The sequence below is a fragment of the Jaculus jaculus genome, chromosome 2 (genome assembly GCF_020740685.1).
Source record: "Jaculus jaculus isolate mJacJac1 chromosome 2, mJacJac1.mat.Y.cur, whole genome shotgun sequence".
Classification (NCBI taxonomy): domain Eukaryota; kingdom Metazoa; phylum Chordata; class Mammalia; order Rodentia; family Dipodidae; genus Jaculus; species Jaculus jaculus.
The window spans coordinates 134,436,201-134,455,697 of NC_059103.1; the positions used below are offsets into that span (position 1 = coordinate 134,436,201).

General features: G+C 40.0%; 1 long non-coding RNA gene across 1 annotated transcript; it reads left to right on the forward strand.

The window, feature by feature from the left end:
* Positions 1–540: 540 nt before the first annotated feature.
* Positions 541–6,714, forward strand: LOC123458499. The gene is made up of 2 exons (XR_006635689.1): positions 541–889; positions 5,266–6,714. It is a non-coding gene; the product is annotated as an uncharacterized LOC123458499 (long non-coding RNA).
* The last annotated feature ends 12,783 nt before the right edge of the window (positions 6,715–19,497 follow it).

Genomic DNA, 19,497 nt, shown 5'->3' on the forward strand with positions numbered 1-19,497 from the left:
ATTAAAAGAAGGAGAGTAAAACAGAAAGAACAAGAAAGGCTCCATTTTAAAGCAATGAAAGATGTTATGGCTGTGACCTTGATGTGTGAAGGAGGAGGGGTGTGTATAGTTTTGGGTCCAGACCCTTGGCCTCTAGGTATCATGGACGTTCTAGGCCCTTGTTAAGAACACCAGCAAAAGGAGGAGTTAATTTTCAAAGATTACCAGTAGCAGTTTGGACTCTGAAGTTGGGAATTTGGTATTTTTATATTACGTGAAATTCATGATTTAATTATGTGCTAAAAGCAAATCAAGGACAGGCCTTCTCCCCACATTGGAAGCAGCTAACCGCTCTTTTGTGCCTGCAGTCCCAGAATTGTTAAAGAGGCTGCCGGTGCTTGAGAAGTAAGCGACTGATTTAACTCATTGGGATGCAGGAAGCGACCTGCCCTCTTTTGAAAAAAAAAATGAGGGAGAGAGAGAGAGGAAGGGAGGGAGAGAGAGAGAGCGAACGAGCAAGGGAGGGGAATGAGAGAGAAGGAGGGAGAGGAGAGGAGAGAGAGAGAGAGAGAGAGAGAGAGAGAGAGAGAGAACACGCAGAGGGAAGGAGGGAGGGCGGCTAAACCCTCAGCTTTACTGGGTTGAAAGCGCCTGAATTTCAAGCAGAAAGTAGAAGGAGCCGCACACAGCCGCGCGTCTTTCCTTGGGCTGCGTGTGCAAAGCGTAGACAATGAAAATCTCTAACCCCTCCCCCATCTTCGCTAGTCTACAACATTTTTGTTTTCCCTCCTTCTTGACGATGGAACATGTGTAAAAACCAAATGTACAGAGGTGCGCTGATATTTTTTAAAGCACAAACTGGCAGACGGAGCAGGCTGAGGTTCGGATTACCCCCTATGTGCACTGGGCTGTAAGTACTGTCCTTTCCTGCATTTTCTGTGCTCTACGTTGCTGGGAATATTCGCTTTGTGGTTTGAGACTCTGCTTGTGTTTAGATATTTTTTATGCATAGGGGTTTCTTCGAAGCTTGCACGTGAGCAGAAGCGTTTTGCCCTTTGTGGGAATGCAGAGCAGTGCAGTATCTGCCTAGGGTGCTGTGACTTGGGGCTGAGGGCAGGGGGCCGCGGGACAGGCGCGACTCCCGGGTTTGGCGCGCAGCAAGCATCCTGGAGATCTCGGGCTCCGCTCTTCGCTGAGAGATTAGTTCCTGGCACTCCACGAGAACCAGGTCACATAGATCCCCAGCTACCCGAGAGGCAAGGGAGATGGGATCGAATTGGCAGGAGGGATCTCGGGAGCAGGAAAGGTTCCACTGCCCCCCTCCCCACACGCCTCCCTAGGACGGAGCCCTACGCAGACCCCAGCCAGGCCCACTTGGTTTTAGAGACAGACTTGGTGTTCAACTCGCAGCTAGCATCCATCGTCTTTGGTGTGTCTTTGATATACATCTCAAATAGAGGATGTTCTTGTGACTGGGTGAGGATGGGAGTGTGTTGTAAGAGAGTGATCAGGCGGTCTAAATTCTAGTTCTGGGAAGGTATTTGCTAGCCTCTTGAAAATGTGCAAGAATTTCCGCGGCCCACGTTTTCTTTGTGTGGCGGGCAGCGCCAAGGGCTTTGTGTGCTTTGCAAGGAGAAAATGGCGAGTCCTATTGTGTTTAGGCCATTTTCTTCCGGTACAAGGATTCCCCAAGTTTTAGATACTTTTGAGGGGAAGGTAGCCTTCTCCTGCCCAGAAAAGCATGAATCTCTAAGGATGGGCCCCTTGGTCTGGTGTAGGTATTAGCCCAGGTTTAAAACTAAGAGTCTCTTTCCTTGCTGTTTTATGTGTATCAAAACAAAAACTGTGTGGGCTGGTGCCTAGGTGCCTCCAGGGATCCGCGGTGACACTTGGAGTTTTAGAAAGTAAGGGTCTGTTGTATGTTTTTATATGCATACATAAAAATGACATTTTGTGTTGATATTCTGACAAGAGGCAAAAATTAAACAACTGTAGGGGAGGAAGTGGAGTTCACTTTCTCCTTTCTACTATGACCTTCTGGAGAAAGCCTCAGAAAAGGTGACAGGCTTACTATACTCTGTCACTCTTATTTTTTTTTTTAAACCTAAGATGAAGTGCCACTTTGGGTTTTGGATGGTGGAATTATGAGTGAACAGCCTCCTAGCCACTGCAGCACTGCGCCTTCCTGGCTTCCTTAGAAATGATGAAGCTGCTGCAGAATGATCCCTTGTCCTGCACTTAGTGCTTGTTTAGTGTGTGTGAAACTGCTGTCTACACTATGCATAGCTGAATGTATGGATAACAGAGACAGGGGTGTGATGACGTTTGGCTCATTTTGCTCTTCATGTGTCTTTTTTTTTTTTTTTTGTAAAATTGTCTTGCACTGTTTAAAGCACATGTAAGAGTGAACAAAGATACCCATCCTAGAATGCCTCTGTTGCTTCTTTAGGTGGAGAGATATGCAAGATAACAAATGTTATTTCCTAGTTGTTACCACTCTTTGGCCCTTATATAGGGTGGTCATTGTGTAAATTCAAAAATAATGAAATGGTAACTTACCCTGATTTACTTCTGCTACTTTACTTGGTGACACACACAGGGAAATGAAAATAACTGGGATAAGGAAAAGAACTTAAGGCCTGTAGACTCTCTTCTCTTTTGACATCATGTTAAAATGTGGAAAGTCAAATTTGTGTGGAAATATTGTGGCTTTATCTTTCCAAGATGTACCTCTTGCATCTTCCTTCATGTGGGTCAAGACCATGGACAGCGAACTAATATTGGACCAATGAGCAAAATTTTATGAAAGGGGGTTTGACTTCATAATATATTGGAGGTAAAAAAAAAATGTTGACAAATGTTTCAGAGCAATTTGAATTAAACTTTCAACTTAAACTAAAATTAAGATTTTAATTTCAAACATGGGTTTTACACTTATTCTGTAAATAATAATTTGCATATTCAGTTTTTGCCCTGTCTCAAAGGCTATATATTATTTATCCAACTAAAATAAGATGATCCTTACCTTTTGCTACTGCAAATAACAAATTTAAATGCATACATTTTAGATATGAGTTGCTTCTTTTAAGGCCTTGAAGCATAGAGGAGAAAGAAATTTTTACCATTTTAGCCTAAGATTAGCTGAATGACACTAGGGCAAATTAAATTGATTTTTATCAGTGGCTGAATTTCTAAATGCATAGAATTGGGAAAATTAAATGCCACTTTGACAGACAGGGATAATATGAATGGAGATATGATTCAACCACCCCTTTTACTCGTGGTTAGGCATTGTATGTAACTGACAGTGCAGTGGTGTAGATAAACATTTATTTTTACCAAGAAAGTGAGATGTTTTCCATAAATATTTACTCAGTTAAAGGCATTGTGCTGGTTCAATATTACTGTGCATAAGATAACATTTTGTTTTGTTTATTGCATTGTTTTGGTTGCCTGTAAACTGTATAAAATGAAATTTATTTAAAACCATTTCATTGGTGGATTATGTAATACATTCACAAATACTCATTCAAATTTCCACTTTCCCCTGTGTCTTCTGGCTTATTTCAAAACTTGTCATCCATATAATCTGCAAAGGCCTAGAAAATCACACAAACTAAAAGTAATGCACAGATTTGAAAAAAATTAAGAGTTGACATTTAAGTTTAAACGACATCAACTTAAGGTCAAGTTGGAATTTATAAGGAAATTACTTCGTAATTTTTGTGCATCCTACTTGGTCATAGAATGAAACTGCAATGATTTGATTGTGTAAGTTTCTATGTTTAGATGTAAGGTATGCTTTAGGCACAGACAGACAACTTTTTAAAAATAAACAGTTTCAAGGCAATAAAGAAGAATAAGCAATGTCATTTGATGGTGTCCTGATCAGGACCATGGTGAGATCCCAGTGGTTCCTGTGAAGGTGGCCAGGATTCTGGTTCTCTGGGACCCAGGGATAGGTTGGCCAGCTTAAGGAGGCACTTTCGTCTGCGATAGCTCTAGTGATAAGATTAAGCATGAATATAGACCTTGGCCCCTGGGAAAGGATGGCGCTGGGGTTAGAAAGATACAGATAATCCTGGCTCGCAATTGAGAGTCGGTCCCTCTCTGCAAACAGAGATGCGGGCTGCTAGAGGAGATGTGAAGAAATAGATTCCTGCCTTTATTTTAGGGACCGGCAACCGAGCGTCGTGGCTTTGACTTGCTTTGCGAAAGCCTGGGCATAGACAAGAGGGCTAGGAGGGAAGGGCTAGAGGGGCTGGGGGAGCGATGTCTTAGCCGGTTGTCTTGGGGCAACTGTGTTGGAGCCCAGGGGAGTGTGGACAAGGGCAGGACGGTCGCCCTTTGCTGTACCCAAGCGCAGCTCTTGGGGGCCGCGCGCCTTCTGCGGCTCTTTGGTTTCAAGGACACTGCGAACAGCTCAGGACTTTGGGAGCCAACATCTGTCTGACTGGTGACGTCAGCAGCCCGTGTAATCCTCTTGTGCTGAAGGCAGATGCCTTATTTGTTTGGCTGGAGCGAGCCATTAATCCGTAATTCTGGATCAGCAAGCGAGGGGGAAAGACTGGACCGCTCCGGCCCACCCCCTCCCTACCCCACCTCCCATCCTAAAGCACCTTATACCGCAGAAGCCGCTCAGCCTCCTCTTTCCTCCGCGAACTCACGGAGCAGCCACTGAGAACGCAACGCGTTGGTTCTCTACAGGTTTGAGCCGTCCCAGCAGGTCTTTCTTCTGCTGGCTTCCAGGTCTATGTGTAGATGTGATGCTTTAGATCATCGATTGTTTCGATTTTCTTGCGGGGACTCGCCAGCCTTGCAGTTTGCAGGGTCCTGAGCCAAGAAGGGGTGGAGATTGGAGACTGCGGGTCTGGCGTGCGGTCTGAGGGAGGGGTTGAGACCTGGGAAGGACGCGCAGGATGCGCGAGACCCTAGGACTGCACAGGAAGACTATTTGAGGATTTGGGTTCACGGTTCCAGCTCCTGAAATCACTTCTTTGGACCAGGCTGTGTCCAAGGCGCCTGCCCCCTCCTCTGAGTTTCTGAAACCCGTACCTGCGCGCAGAGTTCCAGAGCCAACTCTCCCACCCCCTCAAGACCCCGGGTTCCGGGTCCACGCTCTGCAGGGTCCAGTCCGCCCGCCGGCCAGCGCTGAAGCCAGGGGGAAAGAGGTCGCGGCCCGTGAACCTGCATGCCATAACCTGGGCTCCCTAGGCTTGCTCCTATCCCCTCTGTCGCTCCTCGCTCCCACCTTCTCTAATTCTGCGCTCTGATTGTGTTTTTCAGGAGTCTCTGCGCAATACCGGCTCTGGGAGCTCTCTCCCTTCCTCGGACGTAGCAGGATCCTGCCCTTCCCTCCTGGCCTCGGCCCTGTAAGGGACACGGTGAAGAGAGCCGCCGCCCACAGCCTCTGCCCGAGGTCCAGAGAGCTCCGCCCGGAGAGGTCACCTCCCCTCGCCCTTCCTCCCTCCGCCCCGCCAGGCTCCTCCACTTCCCGACTTGCCGCAGTCCGAGGAGGAGTGCGCCTCGGCTATGGGGTCCTGAACCTAAAGCCCAGCTCCTCGCTCGCTCCCTCCCGGGCAGCCCTTTCTCTAGGCAGCAAAGCCCCAGCCAGACCAGATGGGCTGCCCAGCTCTCCCGGGACTGGGCAGGTGCGGTTGAGTTAATTTTTCCGCATTACAGAGAAAGATGACCCAGCCCGCTCTGGGAGTCTCATCTTTTTTCCCAAAATATTCCCAGCAAGATCGCAGTGGACAGGGCGACTGAGCACGCCCGTGGGTTTATCTCGTGCGCAGTAGCGCAAGCTTGTTCTCGCTTTTAAGTGCTAAATTCCCCCCCACCACCGATGTCTGGGGATTGTGGACAAATGTATCTGTGGCCACGCAACCTGCAGTGGCGGTCCTTAGACCGCTCCATTCCCTACAAGTGTCTCAGAAAGGGGCTCGGGGATAAGCAACCTGGTTAATTGCCTGCAGTAAAATAACACCATTGCGAAATTAGATCTGTAGCTGAGGGGTAATTAACTTCGATCCACGCCATCATTTGAAAACTCGATTTTTAGACGGCATGCGCGTATTTTAGGGGTGTGTGTGTGTGTGTGTGTGTGTGTTTGGCATGCAGATGTATGCATATGTATACACGCGCACACACGCGTCGTCTACACTTCCCTGGCGCAGACTAATTAACTGCGGCTTGGGCAGATGTGGCAGGAGGCAAGCTGAGGCAGGAGCCGGGCTTGTGAGCTATGGCTCTGCGGTAGGGACTCCGTGGCCTGAGCCCCCGGGGCGGGTGAAGGGCAGGGAGCAGAGTGTGGTAGTTGCAGTGGGTCAGTTGCTTCCGGATCAAGATCAGAGACTCTGCCCTCCGTGTTCACAGCGGACCTTGATTTAATGTCATACAATTAAGGCACGCGGTGAATGCCAAGAGCGGAGCCTAAGGCTGCACTTGAAGGACATCAGAGCATCTCGGGGTCAGAAAGCTGGGAAGAGATTGCAGGCGGCATGAAGGGTGGTAGAAGCAGCCCAGCCCATGCCGTATGGGGACCCTGCATTGATTGCTGAAGCCACCTAGCAATTAAAAGGAGCCAAGCGGTTCGGCGAGAACCCCGGAAACCAGCAGGCAAAGCCCCATGGGGGATATGAGGAGTGTCATCGACAGCTGTCAGGAGAAGAGCAGTTCCTGTTGGTGCAAATATTCTAGAGAGTTCAAGCAGGTGTGAGATTGCCCCCCCCCCCCCCGAACAAAACTGGAGAAACAGAGTAGACGAATATAGCACTAAATGGCGCCCAGACCCCTTTGCGCAAGAAACCTCAAATGGTTCACTCTTGCATGAAGATCTGAACAACACCCTCCACCCCCATTTCCCTTGTCTTCTCCCAAATTCTACCCAGTCTACTTGACAGCCTTATATGGTTGAAAACGCTAAGGTAACCTTGCTTTTTTAGAACACTTCCAATGCTCAAATCAGGGACAGTGTGGCATGGGGGGGGGGGTGGCGGGTGGAGAGCCCAGGACAGAAACTTTGAGACCTGGTCAATTAATTTGTGGAAAACTGTTAAGGTAGTAGTTCTTCTCCGTGGCCTTGAAGCCAAATAAACATACTGCCTGAGAAAGCGAGCCTTGATCAATGTCTTTGTTCTGCCCTGGCCTGCGAGGCTGGGAACAAAGGAGAGGCGCGGGGAAGATGTTGCAAAGAGGCCGCGCCCGGCGTTGTCCGGGGTGCTGATCAGACTCTTTTCCATCCGCAGTACAACAAGAAAATCAACAGGAAGAGGTCTCTTTCCCTCTTAAAAGAATAACAGGATATTAGCTAATTCAAAATAAAATTTTTTAAAGAAGGAAAGGCCACACAGAGCGAAACAGTACTTTGCCGAAATAGTCCACTCCAGCTGTTGCCATATGATGTTGGTTAGTCTGAAACCCGAATGCAGTAGGCAAAACTTGCAAGAAAGAGATGATAGCAAATGAAGTCTTTACTGGTATTTTTTTTCATAAATCATCATCCATAAAACACAGAAACATAAGATTCTCAGCTGCATCCTAGAGCTCATGTAGAAGCCAAAGAGACTTGCAAAGGACTTGGTGTGTGCCTCCAGACCTACTAGGAAAGGTGGGACTGGGACTGACTTGGTGACCAGGACTTGAGTCTGTACAGCCCACGCAGACTCAAAGGGGACCGACCTTCCTAGGCCAGGCCCTGCAGAGCATTTCCAGAGCTGGAGGCACTGCAGGACCAGGAAACTTATAACCCTCTGTGCAAGTAAAATGGACCGGACTACAGCATCCTCCTCACAACTCCTTGGACCCAAAGAGGCAGGGCAGTTTACTAAATGGTATACATTGAGCATTTGCTGTGGGATTTGAGGGTCAGATGTGTAGGCATTCATATATTCAATAAACCTTTAAATTTCTCAGACTATGGCAGCATCCTCCCTTACATTCTGAAGCTATGATATTTAAACAATAAAAGTTTAAATGCCCTAATTAATTTACTAAGAGAAAGGGAGGAAAGGAAAGAAAATCAACAAATTTTCACTCAGCCAAAGCTCTGGGAAAAAAACATTACATGTGTTTGCTTATAAATTCTCAAACATATCCCTTGATGGAACTAATAACAGACAAAATGACCCAGTTTAGGCCACAGCAGATTTTGATCTAGATATAGAAATGGGCCATCCATGGACAGTGCCCTAAGATGTTTGTAATGTTATAATGAATATGTTTTCATTATATTCATTCTCTTACACCTGAATGATAGAACTGTGTCCGCAGATTCAGGAAACAAAAGAGGCCAGATACAACAGACTCGGTGCGCTAATTCCTCACCCACCTCTTGCCAGATGGGATTTGCCTTGTAATTTTAGAATTCCCAAAATTGTTTTTACGCCCATTGATTAGATAGCTTTATGTTTAAGTTTACAAAACGTGAGGAGTAGAAAAACAAGGAACTCTCCCAAAACAAAAAGAAATATTGCTGGGAATATTTCTCTTTCGTCAATGCTAGCCATCTCTGGAAACAGAATGGGTTTAAAGCATTGCAGGCTGTCACAGAGGCCTCCATTCCCACCCAGTTGTGTTGATGGCCTTTATGCACAATCCCATGCATATTTTACAAAGCAAAAAAAGGATGTCAGGCTGCAAAACTGTCCTGTTTGCATCACTGTAATTCATGTTACATAATCGGAGCACACCTAATGCCCTTATCCCTAATCCTACCTTATTAGGACATGCCTAAATTCCAGATTCATAAATCTTAATCAGTTTTAAAACATTTCTACAAATATTTGATGTGGAAGAGAGGGTTACTAAAGTAAGGGAACAAATACATGATTTAGTCATTTGGTTGCCAAGATTAAATTCAAAGTGGTTATTGATCCACTTGTGTTGCTACATTTTTAAGGCAATTTATTTTCAATTTATTTTTGAAATAATCTTCCAGTTTGATGTCCTTTACAAAATTGTCCTGAGATGAAATTCTATACTTAGTCGTTTTGCTATGAAATAACCCAGGTTTCACAATTGAAGAACTTTGGTGCCATGTACCATGGGAGTCCCAGGACAATCACAACTTTCATCTAGTGGTCTGAAATTAAAACTTCTCAGGATAATTTAGGAACAGCTTGACCCATTGAAACACTCAATGACAACCCTCCTGGGAAATAGCATGTTTCCTTCCCGGGAACAAGATGCTAGCGCAGGGCACCAGTTATCTAGGGTCAACAATGTCCGAGCGCCCTCTGCTGCCCAAAAGAGGAAGGACGCTACTTACAAAAGCCAGATGGCACCGAGGCTCAATAAGCCGAGGAAACATTAAGCTCTTAGGATCATTTAATCTGTGAAATTTAAAAGCTCTCATTATAGCCTCCTCTGAAAATGCCACCTGATTTTGAATTCGAGAATTCCTTGGGCGATTACTTCACATTCTGCGGAAAAGTGAAAAGTCACTGTTTAGAAGTTACCTGTGTCCTTTTTGTGGTTGTATTTCTGTCTCGTTCTCTTTTCCAGCTCTACAGCAGTTTATGAGACTATAAATGTCAGAGAAAACCCTTTCTGTTAAGTATATGAGTGGAAAATAAATGTTCCTTGTTCTGAAAATGACTGAGATCTAATATAGGACAATAGGATGACATGCATAGGTCATTTATTTCTAAAATTTCTAAAATTGAAGCTAATTTCTTATATAAACTGCAATTTTGTTGTTTTGTTTTGAGATTAACTTAGAGTGTCTGAAGGTTTTAAATTAGGAATAAGAAAATTAGTTAAGTTTGAGAAAAAAGAACTGTAACTCTTGTTTCATGCTAATGAATGTGTACAAGAATTTTGCCCTTGTAACCTTCTTCACGAATTTATACCCATATTGATTTGACAAAGACCCCAGAAGCTAACCTACTGTGAGTCGCAGTAATCAGATTTGCAGAAATTATAGCAGCATGTGCAAACTTATGAGTTATTTGCATTAAAATGAATTTTGCAATATGAAAAAAATCAATCCTAAAATGAAATAAAGACTTTTATTATTTTTTTCTTAGTTTTGCACTTAGTGAATACAGTAAAGTTGGTACATTGTTAGCCTCCTCCGTATCCTCCTCACTCAACCTGGCCCCTCCTTGTTGGAGTATATGGGTCATGCATTGTGGGGTTAGCCCTCAGTTATGGGTAGGAGGAAATGTCTGTGTATCATGACTCAATGTGTGGCTGTGACATTCTTTCTGGCCCCTCTTCTGCAAATGAAGACTTTTTGAAAGATTAAAATCTTTTTTAATATTATGAGTTATAGGGCTTGTATTGAGTAATGTATAACTGTAACAATGCAACATTGTTCATTTAGAAATCATTGTTTATTTTGAAATACACATATGTTTGCTATGAAAGCTGTTACTGACTAAATCAATGCTAATGTAAAAAATGTGTCTATTAATTTTGTGGTTGCTAAAATTGCAAAATAAAGTTGTCTATTTATGATGTCAGAATGAAATATCTGTTTAATATATCTTGAATACCAGATAGTAGATGAAAATCCTATAAGAATGTTTAGCTACAGGGCTTCTGAGGATAGTAAACTAAATTATATAATTTGACAATTTGCTTGGAAAAAATTTAGACCTTGACTAAATGCTAAACCAACTTAAACATTTGTACAAACATGTCAAATTACATACATTCATGAGTACTTTTTCTTCTGAAAGCTACTGTTTTAAAGAAAACATTTACAAATCCTTAAGATAGTAAATTTTAAAATATAAAACACTCAGAATAATTATATTTTTATTCTAAGCATTGTTTTTTGTAGAACTGAAATATTTTATTTATCTTAAATTTCTTCCTAAAGACATTCATATTCTACCCAGGAGGAAAAAAAAAAAAAAAAAACCTCAGTAACATAATTTTGGTATAAAAATCCTAATAGCTTTCACAAGTTTGAAAACAACTTCTAAGTAAAGAAAATGCATAAATTTAAAAACTTATAAAAATAAAAAGCATTTGTTCTGTTCTTTAAAAAGAAAGAAACTGAAAAGTAGCAACAAAAATGTCCTTCCAGATGTGTAATGGATGTTCCTGGAAGTGAAAGTATAACACCACTACTTATCATTAATGTGTGAATGAAAATGTTTTTTAATTTCTCTATTATATTGGTATAAAGCTAACATATTATATCAGAAATATTCCTAATTTCCTCTGGCTACTTAGAACCCATGGAACCATTCACTTCTATGGGAATGATATTCTTCTAAACTGTATATTTATGGGAATCACAAATATAACTCAAACAATAAATAATTAATGTTTTATTATGGATTAGCCACAATAGTTGTTTGATCTCTGAGGTAAAGTTAATATAGAATTTAATACTTTTGAACTACACACAAAAAGTCCTAATCATGGGCCTCAGATTAGAAGGAATGGGGTTTACTTAACACTCATTATCATTTTTTACTATGAATAAAGTTTGTATGGACCCAGCATGTGTTGGTACTATCATTATCTCCTATAATGTAGCCAGATTCTGCTATCGTTGTGATTTCCATGAGCTATTAAATAACCAGTACAACATAGAAGTATGATGGGGGAGGAATTGACAATTCCTTAAGAAGGAATGACAGGAACGTTAAGAAGTTGAATATGACTAACTTTAAAATAGCAAAGCAGTAGTTGCAGAGTAAACAAAAAAATGTACTGAAAAATAATCTTAAAGGTTTAAAAGCCCAGACATTGAAAGCAGGTGATACCTACAAAGGCAAAATAAGGTACAAGTAAGTCTATAATAGGAAGGATTATCGAAGAAACATGGTTTTAATATTGTAGTGCAAGATATGGACTTGATACAGGAAAACAGTAGGAATGACTGCATTTTTTTTCTTTGAATGTGCTGCAATTTTGATCTTAAAAAAAAGAGGGAAGAAGTTTTAGAATTCAAGTTAGCAAAACACAAATTTACTATCTAACTCATATGCTTGAAAAGTAGAATTATGTTTTTATTTTCCTGGTTATTTGGTCAAGTTCTTTTTAATTATAATGTAGAACAGTAATTCCACATGTGGTACAAATGTTAGAATTAATACAACTATAATATGTTCATAACACACCTTCATGACATTTTTTCATTTTTAAAGTAAGATATGAAAAATTAATTAGTTTAGCAAATTGTTTCTTACAGTTTTTTGTGTTCTAAGTGAGAGTCACAAAACATTTCAAGAGACAGTATAATGAATTTGAATTCAGTCTTAGTGCTTCTTGGAAGATCATGATATTCAGTGTTAGTGTAAGAAGTGAGAGTTACAAGATAAAGGGATTGGCACTTAGATCCTAGATCAAGCAGCATGAAGTTTTTGCTGCTATGAACACATTAAGTGGAGAGAGGCATTCTCTTCCAAAAGTTATGTAACATTCATTTTTCAAATCAGAGGAAGTTCTAATACCTGGACATCCTTGGTCTGTCTTTTTTCTCTCAGGTCTCATAAATAAGTCTAGGCAGTTGGATTTTAGCCGTACTGACAAATATTGAATAGAGTTCACTTGCAAGAAAATCAAGAATATGTTCTTGAATATCCAATCTCTACAAGCTTATATATTCTAGAAAATGGTTGTATCATTTATTCATTTATTCATTTATTTATCCTTCTGGGGATCACATCTAGGGCTTTACACATGCTAGACAATTGCCCTATCCCTTAGTTATACCTGTCATCCATAATAGGGTTTTAAAAAAATGTTTTATTTATTTATTGGAGAGGGAGAGAGAGAAAGAATGGGCCTCTTGCCTCTGCAATATTACTCCAGCTGCATGCACCACCTTGTGCATCTGGCTTATGTGGGTCCTGAGGAATCAAACGTGGGTCCTTTGGCTTTTCAGGCAAGTATCTTAACTGCTAATCCATCTCTCTAGCCCATAATAATGGTGTTATTTTTTCCTAACTTTTCAAATCAGAAAGCAATCACTTTAGCTGTGATTTGGATCTATCTCTTCTTAGGTTATCATATTATCAGATAATCTGCATGATGAAATTTCATGGAACAAGATTATTAATGAAGAATCATTTAAAAAATGACTAGTTAACAATCACAGCCTATTCTTTCTACTCCAGCTGTTGTTATTCTAATAACTTTCTGCAGTAATTAACATTTTGTAAATCCACAAATGCTGTTTTAGTGAATAAAACTGTTCTACACTATTCCTTCCCCCACCCCTTCTCTCTCTCCTTTATCTCCTCTTATCTTGATTATTTAATTGTTGACAGTACCCAGTAAGGTAATTGAGTACACCAATAGTATTGAACATCCTGCTTAGTCCTAGATGGAGACTTCAAACATATACCATAAAGCCACATGTAAGCAACACCTTAAACTGCTTTTTATTTTAACCTCTCCTTCTTGTCATGGTAAAAACCTGAAATCTTTATGATTTCTAAACATACAAACAGATTTGTTCACTCACTTATTCAGTGTTTGACTGCTTGCTAGGTACAAGACCAGTTCCATGTACATAATATTCTATGATGGATAGAAAAGACTTGATTTTTATTGTGATGGAGTCTATAGTCCCTATAGTCTTTCCCAGCAGTGTATTTTCTGGTCCCTGAAAGCAGCTTACTACTTAAAATAATTGAAGTCTCTTTGTCTTTTAACTGTTTCCATGCTAGTAATTGGAGTGATACTTTTTCACAATAAGAAGAGATTTTCATTCTGCTTTTCTAGGATAAACAAATCCAGGAATCTTTGGATTCCACTCTCCTTTGCCACTTAGTAATAATGAGTGTGTTTGCTATCCTTTTGCACCTGAAAACCAACTGAGCACAAAAGTAAAATGAGCTGATCTAATGTTGACTGTACAGTGTTAGCTCCTATCCTCAGTCATGGATTACTAGTCACGCCTGACTTTGGTGTTTATTGATTATAAGCATTTGCTTTCATTTTGTCACAGGTTTTTGAATTCCCTGTAATTTTCCATGTGACTGTCCATGCAAACTGTTATTTGGTCTTATCCTTCTTTTATACATAACTCTGAAAGCTGGAGCTTTTCATTTTTTTAATCTTTCTGGTTTTTTTTCTTGTTGTCTTTTGTTTTCTGACTTTTGTTTCAATGGTTATTTCTTGAACTTTCAAAATTCCTTTTAGGTTGTATACAATTTCCTATAGGGCCTATAAATGGAACTAACTTACACCTGCCAAATCAACAATTGATTATACTGAATTGAACAGTGTGTCCCAAATCTAATTTAGTCATTAAACTGCTCATAACTATACCAACTTTTTTGGGACTTCTACTTCAAGGGTTCAAAGCAGATATCAATTAATTGTTCAAAATATATCCCAAATACTCCCACAATTGTTTAAGCTGTATCAGTAACTGTGAAGTTTTTAGATTGTGGCATGCTAAAGTGTAAATTTCTCCTTTGTTTTTGGTACTACTCCTGGCCGTCATCCTAACCATGTCTTTGAAGATAACCAGAGGTTTCTCTTAGATTTTCCAAGGCAACCATAAGTATCATGTATATTGATGGAAGCAAACATACTTTCTATAAATTTTGATTATTTAACTTGCTGAATATTATGCTGATAAGAACTTCTCCAGGTTGGGAACACTGAAGTACAATACAGTACTTTTTAAATAGTTAATGCTCTGACATTGGAGTTTGGAGTTCTATATGCTAAACTCTCACTTTAATTGGTTTAATAACTTGAAAAACCTTATTCTTTCATTGGACTTTAGTTCTATGTGAAGTTAATTAATGACTCTATAATATTCAGTAAGAATTACTTAGAGCTTGTTTATAAATTTAGGTTTTCAGGTACATCCTGAAAAATTCAGTTCAGTAGTTCTGGGACACCTTTAAACAATCACCACAACTTGTTTTGAGGCTATTTTCTACATCTTGAGAAACTTCAGGCCAGCTCTCCAAGAATCAGGCTATATACTAGTGAACATTAATAATTCTAAGATAATGTCTGTAAAGAACTAACACTCTCAGTAAGTCTTAGTCATACCAAGAAGAGTATGTAAATCTGACTTCTCCAAAGGCAGACTGCAAGTCTGGGTTAAATGTGCATTTATTTCTATTTATTAGGGAAAATGACAGTGTGAGAGAAAGTGGGGGGACAGAGCAAGCTGGGGGAGCTATAAGACTATAATGTAGTTATGATCTCTAATAAAAGAGAGAAGTAAGTGAGGCAGAGTGCAAAAGTCTTAGTCTAAAAAAGGCTTGACAAGGTTACTAGGATGTTCTTGAGCCAAAGTTGACTGTCAGAGAAGTCTAACATTACATATATTTATTTATATTTATATATATGTATAAATATATTGTCTGCATTATTATTTCTACAATACTTAGTCATAGATTTCCATGGGAAACATGAACTCTGAATTGATGTAATGATGGATTTTAGAACACAGGATCTGAGGTCCTTGGTTAATTGTATTCCTAAAGTTGGAGGTCTATAAGATATAACCTAGTATACAAGCTACCACCAAGAGGTAAAGTATGAAAGTCATTTGCTATGGAATTTAACAGATATTTATCTGTCATCACATGAAAAAATAATATTTTGTGTAAATGAGATCAGAAATCAATAAAAGTGATGTGGGCTACAAGAAGTAAGGAATGATTACATTGTACACAAAATATACAAAGAATGAACTAACTTATAATACAATAATAAGTGATTTTAACCTTTCTGGTTTAAAATAATAAAGGTTGACATCTTGCTCATACTACATGCCCAGTATAGATTGGAAGAACCCATAACAATACTGGTATTGGTAGAAGGTCAGCAGAGTGTTGTTTCACTGTCCACAGTTGTCATGATATCATACACAGGATCTCCAACAGTATGTTAGGAAATTGGAATGCAAAAGCTTCAACATATAGGGGCAGGAAAATGTTTTGACCCAAAAATCACAGACAACACTTTCCTCCAGATTGTATTGTCTAGAATTAGTAACAAGGCCTGGGTCAAATTAGAATCTTGTATGTATCTGGATGTTGATGCTATGCAGTACCAGTAAAAAGTGATATTTAGCAAAATAAGACTACTCACAAAGTCTATCACTTGTGTTATTCGGAGGCTGACTATATTGTCTCCAAGTGACCTGGAATTTGAGATTTTAATGTGACTGAAAAAGACTTTGTATGCTTGTTGCATATTTTGAAGGCAGTGAAGTGTGGCAAACAGGACTTAACCACAGAATCATGCATTTCTTAGAATGAAATCAAGCACTTTATATGAGTTACTGTGTGATTTTTAAATTCAACTGACCTCTATGAGCCCCCATCTTCTCATGTGAAAAATGAAAGAATTAGATATCCAAGTTATATTGCAGAAATCAATTAATGCTGATAACAGCCACAGAGTAGCAATAGAAATTCAATATCAAGTGTACATCTTCAAACTGCTGAGTAAAGCTCTACACTTCTCTCCAATGAAGAAAATTAGAACACTTTCTCTAAAACTAGATTTCAGGGATTATCAGGCTCCATCAAGACACACAGAGGTATTTTGTGAATGAGGGTTGCCTTGGGATATCTGCAGAAGCATGCCCAGCACACATGTGCTGTAGCCCGTGATGTAGATGGTTGAGGCTGAGAAGAATTCTCCCAATCTTCTCCTAAGGTTCTAATAGGCTCAATCCCATGACATGACACCCTCACATATTTATCCCTGGATTGTCCCTGCCTATGCCTATCCTCACTCCAAGTCCTAGAATAACTCTCCAAGTAAATTCCAGGTCTATCAATGCTTTCCTCTTAGTCAGGAATCTAGGCTAGGGCATCATAGTACTCTCTGACTTAAACCAGTGGAACTTGTATGCTTTGAAGTTCAAGCCTAATCCAGTGTATTACTCCTTTATAAAATTATTTTCTACTTCTGACAACTTGGAAAGGACCTGTATTAGGGATAGCTGCACCTTTTTTTTTTTTTTTTCTTCTGTTCAGGTTAAAGTAAGAAGCCAGATTTGTGAAAACATGGAAAGCATTATATGATATGGAACTTCCTACTCAGCATTCTGAGAAACAGCCAAGCTGTGATTCAGTTTTCTATCTCTGGGACTGCCATGGAAGGTGATGGCAAAAAGGCCATAAAGCCCATATTTGTTCAGTTCTCCAGTGAAGTCTGTATTCTGCTCATTTGATAAGTCCTTGTGAACATCAATTAGGAAAAGAATAAATTACATCTCTCTCTCTCTCTCTCTCTCTCTCTCTCTCTCTCTCTCTCTGTCTCTGTGTGAGTGTGTGTGTGTGTGTGTGTTTAGTAAATAAAGAAATACTTTGGGGCTGGAAAGATGGCTTAGTGGTTAAACGCTTGCCTGTGAACCCTAAGGACACTGGTTTGAGGCTCGGTTCCCAGGATCCAGATGCACAAGGGGGCGTACCCATCTGGAGTTCGTTTGCAGTGCCTAGAAGCCCTGGCATGCCCATTCTCTCTCTCTCTCTCTCTCTCTCTCTCTCTCTCTCTCTCTCTCTCTCTCTCTCTCTCTCTCTCTCTCTCTCTGTCACTCTCAAATAAATAATTAAGAAAGAACAAAAAAAACTTTGTAAAAAAGGAACACTTTGGAGGAGAAAATAGAGCATATAAAACACATGTTAGACATATAGTGCATGTGTTTATAAGTAGAAAAATAAAGTGCAGGCCCAAAGTATAACATATATTGCATGGTGCTTTCCAAACAAGCCAGACCACTATCAAACACAGAAACTGACCTTTTCCCTTCTCCAATCTGGCCAGTCACATAATGGATTACACATTTCTGGGAGGCCAACACTGCAGAAGGAAGTAATAATGAGGCATCCAAGGTACACTGAGGAATCACAGAGAAAGTGAAGTACATTCAAATAGGACACAAAGACACATCACCCACTCAAGACTGAGAAAGTAGGAAATCTGACACTGACTCCAAGTGCATTAGCCTCCATTTAGATAGGCATGCATGAAATTTAATAAATGAGTTTTTATCTATCTAGGGAGGCATTCTTTAACAATGCATTTATTTAATGCAGAGGAAATATGTTCTTAACGAATCAGACTATGATCAGCAGATTTAAGACTGACTGAGTCTATGTGGGGAATTAGCAAACACAAGGCCCTGGGTTTGATTCCCCAGCACTAGAAAGAAAAATAAAAGCAAACATTGATGGGGTCTTGTTAGAATGGTTCATATTGTTTAACATTTGATGTACAATTAATTATAAAATGCAGTACAAATGCTATATATTACAGTGAAATGTCTATATATGGCATACTATGACTGTGCTTCTAGAGTCAAAAACTGTATCAACTTTTGCTGTAGAGGCTTATATACAATTATTTTCTATCAAAACAGCTACATTTTGTTTAAACACTTCATAAATTGCTTAGAGTTAGTTAACACATCATGCAATAGCTAAACTGGGAGAAGCTGTGGATTCTTCACAATGAATTGGAACTGCATGTATGTTCAGTATACTTTCATGTATAACAGCAAAAACAATAATCCAGACTCAATATTTTGTTATCTTAAATCTTTCCTAATACACATTATCCTATTCATAAGAGGTGAGAATAATACAGAATGTGATTCTAATCTGCTGTCCTACTTAATCCAGTTATATATGATAAATAATTTGATAACTAGGAAACCAATTCCTATATTACTGATAAATGTTTATCTTACATGTATCTGCCTGGCAACTCACACTGTATGCTTATATGATCCTTCATCTTTGCTGAGCCTGATGTGCATACAATTTAGCTTTCAGCATTATGTTAAGATCTCAGAAACAATCAACTAAAACATGTGTCACTGTCCAGTTAATTATAATATAGTTGATAAACTCTTCTGTAGCAATCATACCATAAAAACTGTAGAAAGCAGTAGAATCCATTAACAATTCTCAACCCTGCTATTTTTGATATTCAGCCCTCAGCAGTTTGTCCTCAAACAGAGCTAAAGATGGGAGCAGTTCTGCAGTTGCTGGGGTGGCTTTAGTGATGGAGAATTCACCTGAGTCCCTTGAAATCATATTAACGTCAAACAGTTTTTCATACTTAATAGCTCTCAGTTCATTTTCACATGTGGGACTTAAAAACTTTAAGACTGTGTTGTGAAATGCCATTCTACCCCTGAGCAGAGAAAGAAGGTGGCTCAGAAAAAAGGTAAGAAGTTGAGGGATAAGAAACTTGAGAGTCTCTCCTGGTATCATTCTACTTGGAACTTCTCAGTAGTATGCATACAGGCCACACACCACTAATCTCCTGCAAGGAGACAAACCAAGTTGCCTGTTGCCACAACTGTCCAGGTATAGCGACTTTTTAATATATGAGGCAAAAGTCTCATCCCTGGTTCAGATCAAGTGCTGAATGCTATGTTTAATATGGAAAGTAATTTGTTTCCATAACTTGACAAGAAAAAAAAAAACACCAATATATATGTCCCCTTAGAGTACCATATTTTAGAAGCTTCTCTGAATGTCCCCCAAATGAATAATAATGAAGAGCATAAAAATACTTTTTGGACCTAAGCATAGATTTTTCTTGCTCAGGTAATGA